At 41.1% G+C, this 16245-nt stretch overlaps 1 protein-coding gene and 1 non-coding gene across 2 annotated transcripts in view; one reads left to right on the forward strand and one right to left on the reverse strand.

Annotated features, from left to right (window-relative positions):
• FMN2 (formin 2) overlaps nucleotides 1-16245 on the reverse strand; it is a 363411-nt gene that overhangs the window by 255511 nt on the left and 91655 nt on the right. The gene's annotated exons all lie outside the window — the stretch shown is intronic.
• TRNAC-ACA (transfer RNA cysteine (anticodon ACA)) lies at nucleotides 13007-13079 on the forward strand. Its single transcript has one exon. It is a non-coding gene; the product is annotated as a tRNA-Cys (tRNA).

A 16245-nucleotide genomic window follows, 5' to 3' on the forward strand; every position in this document is an offset into this window, starting at 1 on the left:
TTATGGCTGATTTGCAGTATTGTATGGCGGAAACCAATACAACATTGTAAATATCTAAAAACAAATAAAAATAGATAATAATTTTTAAAATTAAAAAAAACACCATGAAGAAAGTAAAAGCTTAACTGACCAGGGATCTGAATCCATAACAAAGAGCTGCTATAGCCACTAAGAAAAATACAATCAACCCATAGAAAAATGAGAGAGAAGTCTCAAAGGAGAACCCAAACATAATAAAAAGTTACTGACCACATTAATAATCAGAGAAACATACACTGAACCACAGTGATATAATATTACACAACCATCAAAATGGTCAGTCATACAAACAATAGGACTGTAAGAGTACCAAAGTTGCCAAGAATGTAAAATAATGGGTATTCTCATATACTATTGACTGAACTGTCAATTGGTAGAATTACTTAAGAAATGTATTTCAGCATATGAATACCTAATTCCTAGGTATATATTCAACAGAAATGTACAAGAATGTCATAACAGCATTTTAAAATCACTCAAATGAAAAACAGCTATGTTCATAAACAGCAGAGTAGTTAGATAAAATATGAAATCATCACATAGTGGGAAACGACAAAAAAATGAAAATAAATGACAGTTTCCCTGGTGGCTCAGACAGTAAAGCATCTGCCTGCAATGCAGGAGACCCAGGTTTGAACTCTTGGTCAGGAAGATCCCCTGGAGTAGGAAATGACAACTCATTCCAGTACTCTTGCCTGGAAAATCCCATGGATGGAGGAGCCTGGTAGGCTACAGTCCATGGGGTCACAAAGAGCTGGACATGACTGAGTCAATTCACTTAATGTGAGCAAAGTAGCAGATATAAAAGAGTGTGTACTGTAGGGCATATTTATCAAAGTTCCAGAAACAGGTAAAACTACACCACCATGTTTCAGGGCTGATATTAGGTTGCTATGTGCTATGTGATAAGTCATTTCAGTTGTGTCCACCTCTTTGTGACCCCATGGACTACAGCCCACCAAGCTCCTCTGACCATGGGATTCTCCAGGCAGGAATACTGGAGTGGGTTGCCATTTCTTCCTCCAGGGGAAATCTTCCTGACCCAGGGATCAAACTCAGGACTCTTCCATCTCCTGCTTTGGCAGGTATATTCCTTACTACTAGCACCACCTGGGAAGCCTGATACTAGGGTAATCAGATCATTTAGGGAAAGTTGGTTGTGTTCCCATACAAGCCAGCATTACCTACTTGTGACAGCAAGGAATGGGGATAAGAGGAGTTTTCTGTGATGCTGTCAAAGTTTATTTATTTATTTTGCATTGCAGTAACTTTAGGAAAAGGGAGATCCTTTAGTATCAAAGCAGAATAGTACTTGATTGGGTTACATCTGCCCCCTCAAAACTAACACTGATGTACTCAAACTACTGAAATATATCTTCTTTTTTGAGAAAGTGAAAACTTTATCCATAAAACATTGTTTACAAGTATGTAAAGATACATTATGGTTCTTAGGTTTATTTTCCAGAGCATATTTACCCATAACTTGATGTGAAAATTGGGTACAGGCATACTTGGGCTTCCAAGGTGGCACTAGTGTCAATTGGTAGTCAATTGGTATGAAAAGTATTTTGCCATGTCTTATAAAGCTGGACATAAGCATACCAATATGCACCATATGAACCCACTTACCAATGCAGGAGATATAAGAGATGCGAGTTCTGATCCCTGAGTCAGGAAGATTCCACTGGAGGAGGGCATGGCAAGCTATTCCAGTGTTCTTTCCTGGAAAATCCCCTGGACAGACAGGCCTAGTGGGCTACAGTCCATGGGGTTGCAAAGAGTCAAACACAACGGAGGTGACTTAGCACACGTGCATCCTGGACACAATGAACAAAATAACCCCTAACACTATAGATTGCCTTAGTTTCACTGACTTAATAGAAAACCCTGACTGTGGTAACTTCATAATTATAAAAGATGCCTACTTACTTTTAATATTTTCTTTTAGCACAGTAGGGGCAATATAATTTTGAATATTCACTTCCTTGTAAGTACAAGTCTAAATTAGAAGCAATGACAGTTTTATAAAAAATGGTCTTCAGTAAACATTTCTGGAGTGTGAAATTAGCAAGTTTTTGGAATGATGTTAACAGCAAAGCCAATTTCACCATATAAAAAATTTTCATTGTGGGATACAAACATCACCTGTTTTCTAGAAAAAGTATTAAAGACAACTTATACACCAAAATTATTAGGTTTATAGCTGTGCTTTATATAAAATGCCCTCAAATTTAAATGTAATTCCCCTGTATCCCAGTAAAGTCCATATCTCTGGACTGTCTGTCACTTGCATTAGAGTGTCAAGAAACTGTTTTCACTGCCCTGCAATACAGACCCTGGTTATGCCTTAAAAGCACATTTGCAAAATGTTGGTTTTAACATAAACCTCAATTTCAGTTTAAATTAAGTAGGTTACCGTTTTTAATACCACCTAAATACAATATACTGAAAGAGATTATGTAGGACTGATATTATTTCTTCTTTAAAAGTCCAGTGAAATTCACCACTGAAGTCACATCAACCCAGGATTTTCTTTGTTTTGCTAAGAAGCTTGTTTTATTAATGACAAAAACAGTTTAAAAAGAAACAGGGAGTAAAAACTTAAAACAATGTTAAAAGAACTGTGCATGTGGATACATACATGGATGAAAATAATTCTCATTCACTGAGATGGTTTGAAAAATTTGTAAGACCTCAAGAGAAAGTAAAAATGTCCAAACTGCCATGATTTTGGGCTTTCCTCTCAGTGAACATATATTATTTACAACAAATAACAGTCAGAGTTTTTAATACATGGAAGGGAATCTCCTCACGCCTAGTTCTGAGCCAGTAAGGTGGATAGGGTTACTGACTTGGTGACAAGTTTAGAGCAAAGCATGTTTCCCTGTGAAATTGCTATTATCTGGTTTCACTAGTTTTCCACTTCTCATAGTCCGAGCAAAGTAACGCCTGACTTTCAGGAGGGTGAGGAATACCATTTTGAACTTCATGACCAGAAAAAGAGATGTGATGGTTCAGGTTTGTCAGGAGTAAAGCTGTTACTGTTCAATAGAGAAGACAAAGTTAGATATAAGGGCAGGGGGATTCATGTTGAACCTGGGACAATGGAGAATATCTTTCCAATGACTAGAGGTCATTTAGAAGATGCTGATATTAATATATTTCTAATGAGGCCACACCAACTCACTCTAAGCTCCAGTTATCATATGGAAGATGGAAGAGACATTTCATAGGGTATATTTAGAAAACCACAAGAAAAGGTACTCTTCATAATTTGGTATTAGTTGAACAAATAGCCCAACTTCTCAAAATTTCTTCTGAGTCTCTGCCTTTATTTTACCACAAGAATATCCTACCAATAGTAACATAATACAAATAACATACATTCTCATAATTAAAGAAAACAAAGCTATTAAGTTGGGGTAACAGCTTTTACAATGACTTTCCTTAAAACTTTTTGTTGGCTCAAGATAAAATAGTGTGTATAATGTTTTGTAGCACTTGAGTTAATCCCACAAGTAAAGATAGGGAACCGGAAATAGTGTAAGTCCTGTTTCTGATTAATTTCATAGCGGATGTGGTTGGTCAAGCTCTGTTTGTCCAGATGTTTAAGAAATCAGCTGGAGAGAAAACCTCATGTGAGTTCTCCTTGGGGGCATCACTAGCACAGTGAACAGTTGGGAAGCAGAGGGTATTCACATGAGGACAAGAGTAAGGATCAAGATTCCAAAGAAAAAATAACAAATATGACAGTGAACATATAAACATGGTACTAATCAGCTCGATTCTTCCAAGATGTGACATCTGAACTCACACACTTAAATTACCAACATTCAACCCATCATTTTCTCAATGAGATACCTTAAGAGAATCTGGATGCAACAGGGACCGCATTCAGGGTTCAGAAGGAAGCTGCTTAACAATTAAGCAAACACAGTTACTGGACAGGTGAGCTGGTCAGTAGTGTACTGACAAGAGGGACGAGGTGGCAAGGCACAACCTTGGAAGATCCCTTCAGGTGGATCAAACTCAGGCAAAGGAGAGTAGATGGACTTCTATGATTTTTATTGAACCTAGAAGTTCATTTTTATTCAACTTAACATCTGAATTGTCGGTTGACTACGAAGAAACAAAAATTTCACTCAAATGTAAATGTCTCTTTCCTAATCATACATTAGGGAGGAAACATGTCTCACAGACCTAATTCATAGCACAGATTAAAATATATTTATTATGTAACAGCAGTAATGCTGTGAACATCATTCAGGGAGGTCAGCTGATTTACTCAAGGTCATTGTAAATCCCCTCCCAAAAAGTAAGGTTTCCTAATCCAACTAAGAATACAAGATTTCCTGCAACACACAGAGATACTGTGAGGCCCTGAAAACTGATGGTTTTTAAAAAACATTCCAAGCTGAATATAACGTGACATTCTGTCTAGTTTAAATATGTAACATTGCTTCTAGTATTATCTAAATGAAAGAATTTTTTTTTTAAATGCAAGAGGTAGGATGTTCTGGCAATTAACACCTTGGTTCCTATTTTTAATTTTGAACAATTACTTAATTTCCCTGAACCTCACTCCTCCCTGAGTAAAATGAGGATCCATGTGTTCATCTGTGTACGCTCAGTCATGTCTGACTTTTTGAGACCCCATGGACTATAGCCTGCCAGGCTCTTCTGTCCATGGAATTTTCCAGGCAAGAAATACTAGAGTGGGTTGCTATTTCCTACTCCAGGGTATCTTCCTGACTCAGGGACTGAACCCGTGTCTCTTGCATCTCCTGCATTGGCAGGCAGATTCTTTACCATTGAGCTACCTATAGCTTGAGATAATTTTTGCAATCACAGTGCTTCAAGCTCTAGTAAATGTTCAATAAATAGCACCAAATGCAGTTAATAATAATAGTTAATATCATAATCATTTACTACTCTCACCTTCAGATGACCCAGACAACAAAGCTATTACTTCTGTCAATGACTGACATTTCCAGGAAGGCACTGAACTAGTAGAACAATGACTTAAAAAACACCATTTCAGCAAAGGCACTCATGCCCACAGATTTCCCACTGCTGCACACACACTTCACCTCTCAGGAATAATTAACTGAAACCAATGACTTCACTCCTGATGCACTGGAAAATGCTATAAAGTTTCCTCCATTTCCACAGAAGATGGTCTCACCATAAAGTATTACTAACAGCACAGCCCTGCTGGGGACAAAATCATCTGTCAGAGTAAACAATGCAAACTGTTAAGTAAGTCAATAGCTATACACTTTCTGTGACTAAAAAAAAAAAAAAAGCTTTAATTTTCATTGTCTGGATTTCAGAAATACAATTAAGAGGAAATGAGGGAGGCCTTCAAGATGGCAGAGGATTAAGATGTAGAGATCCCGTCCCTCCCCACAAACACATCAAACATACATCTGCACGTGGAACAACTCCTGCAGAACACCTATTGAACGGTAGCAGAAGACCTTCCAAAAAGGCAAGCTAATCTCTACATAATGAGGTAGGACAAAAGAAATAAGAAAAAAAGAGAGATACAAAGGATTTGGCTTGGAACCCACACCTCTGGGAGGGAGCCATGAAGGAGGGAAAGTTTCCACACACCTGGAAAACCCCTCATGGGTGGGGGCAGGGGGAACCTTGGAACCTCAGAGGAGAGTGCAGCAACAGGTGTGTGTAAGGCAATACTGAGAGAATTCTACACAGGGGTGGAAGCTAATTACCACTGCCCAGTCTGAGACGCTTGTCTGCGTGCCTTCCAGGGCAGGTAGGGGCTGGGAGCTAAGGCTCAGGCATTGGAGGTCTGATCCCAGGGAGAGGACTGGGAGTGACTGCCATGAAGACAACTTGAGGGGGATAGTATGATACAGCTGAGGGAGTCCACAGAAAAACCTGGGCCTCCCAGGGAGGCAAGACATCATTATCACAGGGAAGCTCTACCTCCAGAAGCTCACAGACAGAAAGATGCAGCCTTTGCAAGTGCCACAGGTGGGATGAGCCATGGCTACAGTCTGTGACCACAGAGGCAGGAATGCTGGCTGGCTGCTGCCAAGGCCTGCTTGTGTGCCAGAGGCTAGTGGGGGGTGGGGGGTGGTGGGGAGGCAAGGCTGTGGTCTGTGACCCCTGAGATGAGCATGTGGACTGCCACCAAGCTGTGAGCAGGTGCAGGTCCTTGTGCATACTTTTCAGGGAGCCTGTGCACCCTAGCACTATTGAGGGGCCCATGCTGCTGCTGCTGCTAAGTCACTTCAGTCGTGTCCAACTCCACCAGGCTCCCCCGTCCCTGGGATTCTCCAGGCAAGAACACTGGAGTGGGTTGCCATTTCCTTCTCCAATGCATGAAAGTGAAAAGTGAAAGTGAAGTCGCTCAGTGGTGTCTGACTCCTAGCGACCTCATGGACTGCAGCCCACCAGGCTCCTCCAACCATGGGATTTTCTAGGCAAGAGTACTGGAGTGGCTTGCCATTGCCTTCTCCGGAGGGGCCCATGACCCAGGGCCAACTCCCCTAGGAGAGTGAACGACCCACCTCAGGCTATAGCAACTTCCCACAGGCCTCTGCTGCTGCAGGCAGTCCCCACTCATCACCACTGTGCCTGCTATATCCCTCCCTCTCCCTGGCCACACTGAGCAAGTGAGCCCTAAACAGCCACTTCTTCCCACCTTGTCTGGGTGGAAAACCGATGCCAGAGGGCAGCCTACAAACCCAGGCAGGGCCAAAACTGAAATGGAGCACACCAGGGGTTGTGTGGCTAAAGAGGAAGGAAATTTGCTTGTGCAACCACAGCAAATTCCCCCAGTTGGGATGAAATTCCTCCAGTTGCTTGAGACTGTGGACTTTGGGGACAATGGTGGACTCTGGAAGCAAGTACAAGCTAGAGTAAAGCCAGATCCAAGTCTGAGCTGACCTCACAGTGCCCAAGGCAGGTCCAGAGAACCTCCTAGTAGTATTGGAGGACTTCCTGAGCAGGCAGATTGGGTGGACCTCACTGTGGGGGAGAGGACACTCACAAGTGAGTCCAAAGGAAAATATTTTTCTTACTAACACTATCTCTATATTTCTGTCTTTTGTTTCTGCTATGTTCTATTGCCTTTTTTGTTATTCCTTTAATTTTTATTTTCTATTATCACTTCATGGGAAATAGATGGAAAAACAGTGGAAACAGTGTCAGACTTTATTTTTTGGGGCTCCAAAATCACTGCAGATGCTGACTGCAGCCATGAAATTAAAAGACGCTTGCTCCTTGGAAGGAAAGTTATGACCAACCTTGATAGTATATTAAAAAGCAGAGACATTACTTTGCCAACCAAGGTCCGTCTAGTCAAGGCAATGGTTTTTCCCATGGTCATGTATGGAGGTGAGAGTTGGACTGTGAAGAAAGCTGATCGCCGAAGAATCGATGCTTTTGAACTGTGGTGTTGGAGAAGACTCTTGAGAGTCCCTTATACTGCAAGGAGATCCAACCAGTCCATTCTAAAGGAGATCAATCCTGGATGTTCATTGGAGGGACTGATGCTAAAGCTGAAACTGCAATACTTTGGCCACCTCATGCAACGAGTTGACTCACTGGAAAAGACTCTGATGCTGGGAAAGGTTGGGGGCGGGAGGAGAAGGGGACGACCGAGAATGAGATGGCTGGATGGCATCACCGACTCTGTGGACATGAGTTTGAGTGTACTCCGGGAGTTGGTGATGGACAGGGAGGCCTGGCGTGCTGTGATTCATGGGGTCGCGGAGAGTCGGACACGACTGAGCGACTGAACCGAACTGAACTGAATTACCTTTTCTTTTTTATGATTTTATTTTTAAATTTTATTTTTTCCCATGTCTACAGTACTTTTTTTTCCAGTGAGTCAACTCGTCGCATGAGGTGGCCAAAGTATTGCAGTCTCAGCTTTAGCATCAGTCCTTCCAATGAACACCCAGGATCGATCTCCCTTAGAATGGACTGGTTGGATCTCCTTGCGGTACAAGGGACTCTCAAGAGTCTTCTCCAGCACCACAGTTCAAAAGCATCAATTCTTCGGCGATCAGCTTTCTTCACAGTCCAACTGTTACATCCATACATGACCACGGGAAAAACCATAGCCTTGACGCTGGGAAGGGTTGGGGGCGGGAGGAGAAGGGGACGACCGAGGATGAGATGGCTGGATGGCATCACCAACTCTGTGGACTTGAGTCTGAGTGAACTCCGGGAGTTGGTGATGGACAGGGAGGCCTGGCGTGCTGTGATTCATGGGATCGCGGAGAGTCGGACACGACTGAGCGACTGAACTGAACAGTACTTTTTCGCTATATTGTATTTTTTCCATGTTTTTGGTTTTTCTATTTTACTAGTTTTCAGTGAAGTTGCTCAGTCGTGTCTGACTCACCCCATGGACTGTAGTCCACCAGGCTCCTCTGTCCCTGGAATTTTCCAGGCAACAGTACTGGAGTGGGTTGCCATTTCCTTCTCCAGGAGATCTTCCTGGCCCAGGGAACGAACCTGGGTCTCTCATGTTGCAGGCAGATGCTTTACCCTCTGAGCCACCAGGGAAGCCCCTACAGGTTTGTTTATCGGTCTGATTACTCTCTTCTGTCTTAGTCCCCTTTTCTTCCTCTTTTTTTGTTCTTGTCTTTTCTTTTTTGTGAGTGTGAATATGTGAGTTTATTTGTGCTTTTGTCTCTTTAGTTTTATCATTTGTTTCAGGGTTTTGTGTGTCCATTCTTTGTTTGTATGTTTGACTTTTTTTCCTTTCTTTTATTCTATTTCTTTCTTTCTGTTTCTTCTCTGTGCTGTGCAGAGTCTTGGTGCTCCAGCCAGGGGTCAGGCCTGAAATCTCCAAGGTAGGAGACCTGAGTCCAGGATAATGGACAACCAGAGAACTCCCATCCCCATGGCATATTAATCAATGAGAGCTCTCTCAAAGGCCTCCATCTTATTACTGACACCAAGACCCACCCAAGGCCAGCAAGCTCCTGTGCCAGAGCTGCCCAAAACCATACCAAGCTCACAGACACTCCAAACACACCACTTGATATGGCACTGCACTTCAGCAAGACAAGACCGAGATCCACTCACCAGAACACAGGCACCAGTCTCCCCTCTACCAGGAAGCCTTCACAAGACACTGGTCCAACCCCACCCACTGGGAACAAACTTCACAAGTAAAAGGAACCTGCAACCTTGCAACCTGTGGAAAGGAGACCCCAAACACATTAATTAAACAAAACGAAAAGACAGAAAAACCTATAGCAGATGAAGGAGCATGGTAAAAACCCACAAGACCAAACAAATGAAGAGGAAATAGGCAGTCTACCTGAAAAAGAATTCAGAGTAATGACAGTAAAGGTGACCCAAAATCTCAGAAATAAAATGGAGGCATAGATAAATAGGATTGAGGTGTGGGTTAAGAATATAGAAAAAGTGTTTAATAAAGACCTAGAAGAAACAAAAATCAGACAACCAGCAATGATAACACATTAATTGAAATAAAAAATACACTTGAGTGAAACAACAGCAGAGTCACTGAGACAGAAGACTGGATAAGTGAGCTGGAACAAAGAATGGTGGAAATAATGGAAGCAGAGAAGAATAAAAAAAGAATGAAAAGAAAAAAGGACAGTCCCAGAGACCTCCATGACAACATTAAGCACACCAACATTTGGTCCAAGAGGAAGAAGATAAAAGAAAGGGTATGAGAAAATATTCAAGGAGATTATAGTTGAAAACTTCCCTAACATGGTAAAGGAAATAACCATCCAAACCAGGAAGCCCAGAGAGTGCCATACAGGATAAACCCAAAGAGAAACACACCAAGATACATATTAATCAAACTAACAAATATTAAACACAAAGAAAAAGTATTAAAAGCAGCAAGGGAAAAGCAACAAATAACATACAAAGGAATCCCCATAAGGTTAACAGCTGATCTTTCAGCAGAAACACTGTAGACCAGAAGGGAGTGGCAGGATATACTGAAAGTGATGAAAGGGAAAAATCTACGACCAAGATTACCCTACCCAGCAAAGATCTCACTCAGACTGGATGGAGAAATTGAAAGCTTTACAGATACGCAGAAGTTAAGAGAATTCAGCAACACCAAACCAGCTTTACAACAAATGCTAAAGGAACTTCTCTAGACAAGAAACACAAGGAAAGACAACCCAAAACAATAAAGTAAATGGCAACAGAATCATATATATAAAAAACTACCCTAAATGGAAATGGATTAAATGCTCTAACCAAAAGATACACACGGAAGGACTGATGCTAAAGCTGAAACTCCAATACTTTGGCCAACTCATGCGACGAGTTGACTCACTGGAAAAGACTCTGATGCTGGGAGGGATTGCGGGCGGGAGGAGACGGGGACGACAGAGAATGAGATGGCTGGATGGCATCACCGACTCGATGGACATGAGTTTGAGTGAACTCCGGGAGTTGGTGATGGACAGGGAGGCCTGGCGTGCTGTGATTCATGGGGTCACAAAGAGTCGGACACGACTGAGCGGATGAACTGAACTGAAATGGATACAAAAACAATATCCATATACATGCTGCTTACACTAGACATACTTCAGGCCAAGGGACATGTACAGACTAAAAGTAAGGGGCTGGGAAAAGATATTTCATACGAATGTAAATCAAAAGAAAGCTGGAGTAGCGATACTCATCACATAAAACAGACTTTAAAATAAAGGATATTACAACAGACAAGAAAGGATACTACATAATAATCAACAGATCAATCCAAGAAGAAGATATAACAGTTATAAATATATACTCACTCAACATAGGAACACAACAATACATAAGGCAAATGCTAACAACTACGAAAGGGGAAATCAACAGTAACACAATAACAGCAGGAGACTTTAACACTACCACTCAGACCAAAAGACAGATCATCCAAACAGAAAATTAATAATGAATCACAAGCCTTGAATGATACATTAGCCCATATGGACCTAACTTATATTCACAGGATATTCCATCCAAAAGCAGTAACATTTACTTTTTTCTGAGGTGTACAAGGGACGTTCTCCAGGAAAGCATGGGTCACAAAGTCAACCCCTGGTTAATTTAAGAAACTTTAAATTGTATGAATCATTTTTTCCGACCAAAATGCTGTAAAATTAGACATCAATTACCAGAAAAAAACTGTAAAAATACCCCACAAACACATGAAAGCTAAACAGTACACTTTTAAATAACCAAGAGATCACTAAGAAATCAAAGAGGAGGTCAAATGATATCTATAAACAAGTGACAATGAAAACATGACAACCCAAAACCTATGGAATACAGCAAAAGCAGTTCTATGAGGGACATTTAGAGCAATACAATTCTACCACAAGAAATAAGAAAAACATGATCAAGTGGAGTTTATCCCAGGGATGTAAGGATTCTTCAACACATGTAAATCAATGTGATACAAAATATTAACAAATTAAAAACAAAGAACATATGATCATCAAAATAGATGTAGAGAAAGTTTTCCACAAAATTAAAAATCCATTTATGATTTTAAAAACTCTCCAGAAAATCGGCACAGAAGGAAACTTTTGTTGTTGTTTAGTCACCAAGTTTTGTCCAACTCTTTTGTGACCACACAGACTGGAGTCTTCCAGCCTCCTCTATCCATGGGGTTTCCCAGACAAGAACACTGCAGTAGGTTTCCATTTCCTTCTCCAGGGTATCTTCCTGACCCAGGTATAGGATCCATGTCTCCTGCATTGGTAGGCATATTCTTTACCACTGAGCCACCTACCTCAACATGATAAAGGTCATATATGACAAACCCACAGCAAACATTATTCTCAATGCTGAGAAACTGAAAGCATTTCCTCTAAGATCAGGAACAAAACAAGGGTACCCACTCTCACCACTGTTATTCAATATAGTTTTAGAAGACCTAGACATGGCAATCAATACAAAAAGAAATTAAAGGAATCCAGATCAGAAAAGTAGAGAAGGAAACGGCAGCCCAATCCAGTATTCTTGCCTAGAGAATCCTGTGGATAGAGGAGCCTGGTGGGCTGCTGTCCATAGGGTAGCACAGAGTCGGACATGACTGAAACAACTTAGCATGCATGCATGCATTGGAGAAGGAAATGGCAACCCATTCCAGTATTCTTGCCCGGAGAATCCCAGGGACAGAGGAGCCTGGTGGGCTGCCAACTATGGGGTCACACAGAGTTGGACACAACTGAAGTGACTTACCAGGAGCAGCTGCAGCAGCAGGTTGGAAAAGAAAATGTAAAACTCTCACTATTTGCAGATGATGTGATACTATACATAGAAAACCATAAAGATGCCAACAGAATATAATCAATGAATTTAGCAAAGTTACAGGATACAAAATGAATATACAGAAATCTCCTGCATTCCAATACACTAATGATGAATAATCAGAAAGAGAAATTTAGGAAACAATGACATTCATCACTGAAACAAAAAGAATAAAATACCTAGGAATAAAACTATCTAAAGTTAGAAAAGAACTGTATACAGAAAACTGCAAGACACTGATGAAAGAAATAAAAAAATCACACAAACAGATGCACAGATAAATTACGTTCTTGGATTGGAAGAAGCAATATTGTGAAAATGACTATACTACCCAAAGCAATTTACAGATTTAATGCAATCCCTATCAAATGAAAAATGATACTTTTCACAAAACTAGAACAAAAAAATTTACAATTTGTATGGAAACACAAAAGACCCTGAATAGCCAAAGCATTCTTAAGAAAGAAAAACAAAGCTGGAGGAATCCACCTTCCTGACTTCAGACTATACTATAAAGCTACAATTCTCAAGACAGTATGGTATTGGCATAAAAACAGAAATACAGACCAATGGAATAAGATAGAAAGCCCATAAATAAGCCAATTCACCTATGGGCACCTTATCTTTGATGAAGGAGGCAAGAATATACAATGGAGAAAACCCAGCCTCTTCAATAAGTAGCTCCCTGGTGGCTCAGACGGTAAAGCGTCTGCCTACAATGCAGGAGACCCAGGTTCAATCCCTGGGTCAGGAAGATCTCCTGGAGAAGGAAATGGCAAACCACTCCAGTATTCTTGCCGGGAAAATCTCATGGATGGAGGAGCCTGGTAGACTACAGTTCTTGGGGTCACAAAGAGTCGGACACGACTGAGTGACTTCACTTGGAATAAGTGGTGCTGGCAGAACTAAACAGCTACATGCATTATAAAAGAATAAAACTGGAACACTTCCTAACACCATACACAAAAATAAACTCAAAATTGATTAAAGACTTAAATGTAAGGCCAGAAACTACAAAACTCTTAGAGGAAAACATAGGCAGAACACTCTTTGATATAAATCACAGTAAGATCCTCTCTGACCCACCTCCTAGAATAATGGAAATAAAAACAAAAGTCAACACATGGGACCTAATTAAACTTAAAAGTTTTGCATAACAAAGGAAACTAAACAAGACAAAAAGACAACCCTCAGAATTGGAGAAAACAATTGCAAATGAAGCAACTGACAAAGGATTAATCTCTGAAAGACAAAAGCAATTAAAAATCAGAAAAACAAATAACCCAATCAAAATAGGCAGAGAACCTAAACAGACATTTCTCCAAAGATAACATACAGATGGCCAATAAACACATGAAAAGATGCTCAACATCACTCATCACTCAGTCCAGTTCAGTTCAGTCGCTCAGTCGTGTCCGACTCTTTGTGACCCTATGAACCACAGCACTCCAGGCCTCCCTGTCCCTCACCAACTCCCCGAGTTCACTCAAAATCATGTCCACAGAGTCGGTGATGCCATCCAGCCATCTCATTCTCTGTTGTCCCCGTCTCCTCCTACCCCCAATCCCTCCCAGCATCAGACTCTTTTCCAGTGAGTCAACTCGTCGCATGAGGTGGCCAAAGTATTGCAGTTTCAGCTTTAGCATCAGTCCTTCCAATGAACACCCAGGATCGATCTCCCTTAGAATGGACTGGTTGGATCTCCTTGCGGTACAAGGGACTCTCAAGAGTCTTCTCCAGCACCACAGTTCAAAAGCATCAATTCTTTGGCGATCAGCTTTCTTCACACTTACTCTCACATCTATCCGTGACCACTGGAAAAACCATAGCCTTGACTAGACAGACTTTGGTTGGCAAAGTAATGTCTCTGCTTTTTAATATGCTATCTAGGCTGCTCATAACTTTCCTTCCAAGGAGTAAGCGTCTTTTAATTTCATGGCTGCAATCAGCATCTGCAGTGATTTTGGAGCCCAAAAAACTAAAGTGTGACACTGTTTCCACTGTTTCCCCAACTATTTCCCATGAAGTGATGGGACCAGATGCCATGATCTTCGTTTTCTGAATGTTGAGCTTCAAGCCAACCTTTTCACTCTCCTCTTTCACTTTCATCAAGAGGCCTTTGAGTTCCTCTTCACTTTATGCCATAAGGGTGGTGTCATCTGCATATCTGAGGTTATTGATATTTCTCCCAGCAATCTTGATTCCAGCTTGTGCTTCCTCCAGCCCAGGGTTCCCCATGATGTACTCTGCATAGAAGTTAAATAAGCAAGGTGACAATATACAGCCTTGACGTACTCCTTTTCTTATTTGGAACCAGTCTGTTGTTCCATGTACAGTTCTGACTCTTGCCTCCTGACCTGCATACAGGTTTCTCAAGAGGCAGGTCAGGTGGTCTGGGATTCCCATCTCTTTCAGAATGTTCCACAGTTTATTGTGATCCACACAGTCAAAGGCTTTGGCATAGTCAATGAAGCAGAAATAGATGTTTTTCTGGAACTCTCTTGTTTTTTCCATGATCCAGCGGATGTTGACAATTCGATCTCTGGTGCCTCTGCCTTTTCTAAAACCTGCTTGAACATCTGGAAGTTCACGATTCACATATTGTTGAAGCCTAGCTTGGAGAATTTTGACCATGACTTTACTAGCGTGTGAGATGAGTGCAATGCAAATCAAAACTGCAAAGAAGTATCACCTCACACCAGGTACTTCCCAGCTGGTACTACTTCCCAGGTACTATTCAGATGGTAAAGAATCCACCTGCAATGCAGGAGACCTGAGTGTGATCTCTGGGTTTGGAATTTTCCTGGAGAAGGGAATGGCAACCCATTCTACTATTCTTGCCTAGAGAATTCCATGGAGAGAGGAGCCTGGTGGCTACAGTCCATGGGGTCACAAAGAGACATGACTGAGTGACTCACACAAGTACACAAGTCAGAATGACCACAATCAAAAAATAAATGCTTGGAGAAGTGTGGAGAAAGGGACCCTGCTGCCCTGTTGCTGGGAACAAAACCTGATATAGACACTACGGAGAATACGAAGATTCCTTAAAGACTAGGAATAAAATGACCATATGATCCAGCAACCCCCTTACTAAAGAAATAAACTGAGAAAACCACAATTCTGCAACACACATGCACTGCAACGTCCACTGCAGCACTATTTACAAGAGCAAGGACATGGAAGCAATGTAGGTGTCCACTGAGACATGAATGGATAAAGGAGTAGTGGTACATATATACGATGGAATATTACTCAGCCATTAAAAGGAATGAATTCGTGTCAGTTGTAGTGAGGTGGATGAACCTAGAGCCTGTTACACAGAGTGAAGTAACTCAGAAAGAGAAAAACAAATATGTATTAATGAATATATATGGAATCTAGAAAAATGGTACTGATAAACCTATCTGCATGGAAGGACTGAAGACACTAGATGACCTAGAGGGGCAGGATGCAGGGGGCATGGAAGGGAGGCTCAAGGGGAGGAGATATGTATAGAGTTATAACTAATTCATGTAGTTCTATGGCAGAAACCAACATAACATTATAAAGCAATTACCCACCAATTAAATTAAAATATTAAGCAATAAGAAACCAACAACACATTAAAAAGATCATATATCATGACCAAGAGGGCTTCATCCCAGGAATGCAAGGATTCTTCAGTATCTGCAAATCAATCAATGGAATACACCACATTAACAAACTGAAAAATAAAAATCATATGATTATCTCAATAGATGCAGAGAAAGCCTTTGACAAAATTCAACATCCATTTACGATAAAAACCCTCCAGAAAGCAGGAATAGAAGGAACATACCTCAACATAATAAAAGCTATATATGACAAACACTCAGCAAACATTATCCTCAATGGTGAAAAATTGAAAGCATTTCCCCTAAAGTCAGGAACAAGACAAGG

This window comes from Moschus berezovskii, chromosome 12 (genome assembly GCF_049115385.1).
Source record: "Moschus berezovskii isolate FMDL1 chromosome 12, NW_MosBer_1.0, whole genome shotgun sequence".
NCBI lineage: Eukaryota > Metazoa > Chordata > Mammalia > Artiodactyla > Moschidae > Moschus > Moschus berezovskii.